This window comes from Cebus imitator, unplaced genomic scaffold (assembly GCF_001604975.1).
Source record: "Cebus imitator isolate Cc_AM_T3 unplaced genomic scaffold, Cebus_imitator-1.0 Scaffold127, whole genome shotgun sequence".
Lineage (NCBI taxonomy): Eukaryota > Metazoa > Chordata > Mammalia > Primates > Cebidae > Cebus > Cebus imitator.
The window spans coordinates 4339341-4343774 of record NW_016107442.1 but is presented as its reverse complement, the minus strand read 5'-3'; the positions used below and the strand labels follow the sequence as shown (position 1 = coordinate 4343774).

Genomic DNA, 4434 nt, shown 5'->3' with positions numbered 1-4434 from the left:
AGGTGGAAAATACTGCATACTGGCATGGTTTCAAGCACACTTCATATTCTTTATGCAAAGCCAGGGCAAAAGGTGAATAGTTAACACATCCTAAAGAGCAGTTGTGTTGTAATGCAAAGGAATCTGAGGGTTCCAATCACACTGCACCATGTCCAGTAATTCAACACTAGGTCAGAAATATTCTCTTTAAAAAGAGATCTATGTAAAATCCGTGCTTTGCAAACACAAGCCCCTATTAGAAGAAGCCTGCTTTTTACAAAATGAAGAAACTTGAAGCTATCACCTGAAAAACTCAGACATAGAAATGAATACAGAGGGGAAAAAGGTAAATTGGTAGGAATTGTTCAGACTGATAGCTGATATTGATCAGAAACAGACTATGGGTCTCCTCCCTCTTTCCTGGTTTACCTCCATGGTCCACAATTGTAAATATAAGTTGAAATTTTAAGAAACAACAGAGAAGACCAAGGTTATTCTCTCTTGTGCTTAGTAGTTTTTGGGGTGTCAAATGAGTAACGTGGGTGTAGGTTATAGCTTCCATCACTTATCACAATTTTGTCATCTCAAAGTCTGAACAGAGCACCCAACTCTCAATTTCCTCCTTTTTGTTCCATGGCTTTTTCCTGCAATATTAAAATAGAAATGAAAAAAAGAAGAAAGGAGGGAAGGAAGGAATGGAGGAAGAGAGGAAGAAAGGGAGGAAAGAATGAAGGAAAGAATGAAACTTGAAAAAAGTAAATGTGAATCCAAAAAGGGAGTAGAAAAGGATTATTCTGATATTTATTACTAGTTTAAAAAACTGAACTGTAAATCAGGTTATAATTTATAAACTGGTTCCTAAAAATAAAGACTCAAATATGTTTAAAAGCAATTAATAAGCAATTTTTATCTAGGAAGTGGGTGATTTTTGCACAAGGGGGAGAGAAATGCTCCAGGCTTTGCCTCATCTCCTAGAAGCATCCCATATTCTTAGATGTGATGTTGCCTTGGTAACCACAACTTGGTGACCTCGTTATTTCAACCTAATCCTGCTTTGAAATTATAGTTGCTCCACCCTTTTGCCTGGCCAGCCTGATAACATAATCATTGTAAATGAGGATGGGGAAAAAACAGCAGGATATGGTCCCTCCGGTGACACGAGACCAGTCTCACCTTATCATGGAAATAGACGAACAATTAAATGGCATGAATCTAAAACCCTAAAAGTGGATTTTCTTATTTTTATATGGTTTGTTACGCTTATTTTCAAAACCTACTGGTGGATTCAATGTAGCAGGGTATCTTGATAGTACTATATGAAAATGGAAAATTCCTATTTGTGTTACAAAAAATAAGAAGACCTAAACTGTCAAAGGTGAAGTACTTAATTATGCATTTGTTTTGCCCAACAGCTGAGTAGAAACCAGAATCAGAATATAATTTTTTAACAAGTAGACTGGCAGTATCCAGGTTTGTTTGTCCAGCATAACTTCCACTGGCTAAAGCGTCACAGACCAGTTGTCATCTTGAATTCTGGCTCATTTCATAACAAAAGAATCAGGAGATGATGTTGCTTACATTCTGAATGCATCAAGTCTAACTGTACTTTAATTTAAAGGAAATATAATTTACTCATTGGTTTCAATTTGTGTGCTTTGAGATCTCTACCCGGAAAGGAAGGAAAATTCCTTTCTCTTTCTCCTTCATTTCCTCCTTTAAAAAAAAAAAAATCCTAAAATGGCTAGGATACAGTAGTGGTAAGTTCAGATCTCAAAAAAATGTTCCTACTGCACCCAACTCATACATGGAGGGGTCTGGGTAGCTACATGGCCTGGGTCTTGGGCTCTTGGGCTCCCTAAAACGTCCCCTCCAGGACACACCCCTGTTTCTGACTGGCACACACCAGTTCATTCATCTTTCCAAGAGATCCCCAATTGTGGCACTTGGAGGGGAGGGTTACATGGATGGATTCCCTTCCCCAATTCTCCTGCTGGCAATAGTCCTGCTTCCTCTGCCTACCCACTGGGTGTTTCCCAAAGAGTAATTCTTTGCTACTGGTGGATAAGCTGTTGGCCTCACCAGTGGATGTCAATGGCAGCTCACAGGTGAGAGGCAAGTTCCCACTCAGGGCCATTATCCAGAGAGAACATGCCCAGGGAATAAGGCCACCCATGCTGCATCCCCTCCTTGCCTGCAAAAAGAGAGCCACTGCCACTGGAGAAAGAGGGAATGGCCAATGGTTGTCTAATGGATCTAAAAGTGGAGCTAAATAATGTAAACACGTTCTAGTGTACTATAGTAGTGTAGGGTGACTATAATTAGCAACGACAATTTGTCATATATTTTTAAATAGCTAGAGGAGCAGGTTTTGAATGTCCCATCTCAAACGATAAATGTTGGAAGTGATAGGTATGCTAATTATCCTAATTTGAATATTCTACTTTGTATACATATATTGAAATATTATACTGTACTCCATAAATATGTACAATTATTATGTGTCAATTAAAAACAAGATGAAGAGAGCTGCCACCAGCTATACCTTATATCTACAAATACTATTGTGATATAATCTAAAGAATGTAGGGAAAGATTGTAGCTTCTTGAAAAAAGTATGCTGCATTAATTAAAGCTTCACTATCAAAGTGATAGTGTCAAATCTCTAAGAGAAATAGCTTGGAACAGTATGCATTTGACTTAAGAGTATTTCTTCCCTTCTGCTGAGAGGTGAGTAAAATTAGCATTTCATAAAGTGTGAGCTTCAGGCACCCTACACTGGGCCATTCTAAGCCCATTCTTCTCTTGTTCACTATAGCCACAAGGAGTAACAGTAATATAATAATGATGATGAATACAGCTAACATTCAGTGAGTCTGCATACTACCAATTGCCCCATTTTACAGAGGAGTGACCAATACTGACAGCCGAGTGTCATGATAGCCTCCCAAAGCTGGCAGCAAGTGGCCAGCCAAGATTCAGATGCATGTAGCTCCTCAGCTATTCTGCCCTCCTGGACCTAACTGTAGAACTAGGACCAGTGTTGGACCCCAAGAGTAGACACATCAAAACTCACTCTGAAAAGAAAGTTCTAAGTGGTCCAAGCTGTCCAAAGACAGAATAGACCTAGACAGTCTCAAAATCAAAGGAAACAGACAAAGTATGAAATTTAAGGCCAAATACCTTTGACCTCTCAGAACAGATCAAAGCACAGATCTGAGTATAAATACTGCACCCTACTGCCCTCTCTAAGTATTCATCAGATGGTGTGTTTTTGGCTTGGGGGTTCTTAAATGATACACGTAGAGAGAGAAGGGGAAGCAAATTTCTTGGCAGATTCAAGCGTCTATGTAGGGAAGAGGAAGGAAGAGTAGTACACTTAAGAGAATCGCGGTGGGATGGGGGTAAGAGGCTGAGAATAGACACATTTTAGGTTTAGACTAAGAATTGAGAGAACTCACACAGTTGCTGCGAGGATCAAAGGATAACATGCAAAAATAGACAGAAAAGTATAGATCATGAGATAAATGTAAGAAATTCCGGTACCAGAGGCAGCTGGCAGTGCTGCAGGCTCCTGAGCAAGCGAAGCAATGCAAACTGTCGGAGGAATATGGCTCCACTGAACCTCTTCCAACCAGGAAGAAACAAGGATGCAAAGGAGGCTTTGGGAACAATGAAGGCAACAGACAGCCGGTGAGGGGTGGAGAAAGGATTATGAGAAGGGAAGTCCAGTTCTGCCAGGGCTTGGATAACAAGGTGCTCAAACTCCGTGAAGCTCCTCCCTTCCACCATTTGCACCCGACAGACCTGAAAACAACCAGATTGCCAGACATTTCCTGTCTCCTTCCTTTACCTGAAACATCTCTCTTCTCCTTCCTTACTCAGCTCTTTCCTTTGCCTTCTGCCTGGTCATCTCCCATGGTCATCTCCCATGGTCATCATGTTTCAGGTCCTAGTTGTCACTTTCTGCAGAAATTCTGGCCTTCCCTCACCCAATGCTAAATCCTTTCTTTTTGCCTCTCTAAACTCCCTATTCTTTTACGTTTGTTTATTTGTTTGTTTCTTCCCAGAATGTCTCACAAAACAGTCAAATATACATCTGTAAAGACAGAAGGTAAAATAATGCTAGTTCTGTGAATTCTCTCATCTTCTCAGGTAAATCCATCAAATGCCACAAATAGACAGAAGGGAGATCAACGAGAAGCCAAACTGCCTGTCCTTTCTCCATTTCTACATATTTACTGCTTCTTGCCCTGTCTTCCTCCCCACCCTCCATAAACTTGCTAACCTTGTGAAAGCAAGAACCATGGTGTCTACACAGTTCCTGGCACATAACAGAAACACAATAAATTCATTCATTAATTTTTCACCCAACACATATACATTCTGTGCCAGGCACTGAAGTCAAGCAACAAACAAGACAGATAAATTCTCTGCCTTCATTCTTGGGGGAAAGAA

General features: G+C 40.3%; 1 non-coding gene across 1 annotated transcript; it reads right to left on the bottom strand.

The window, feature by feature from the left end:
- Positions 1-4045: 4045 nt before the first annotated feature.
- Positions 4046-4182, bottom strand: LOC119473007. The gene has a single exon (XR_005202176.1). It is a non-coding gene; the product is annotated as a small nucleolar RNA SNORA75 (small nucleolar RNA).
- Between the last annotated feature and the right edge of the window lie 252 nt (positions 4183-4434).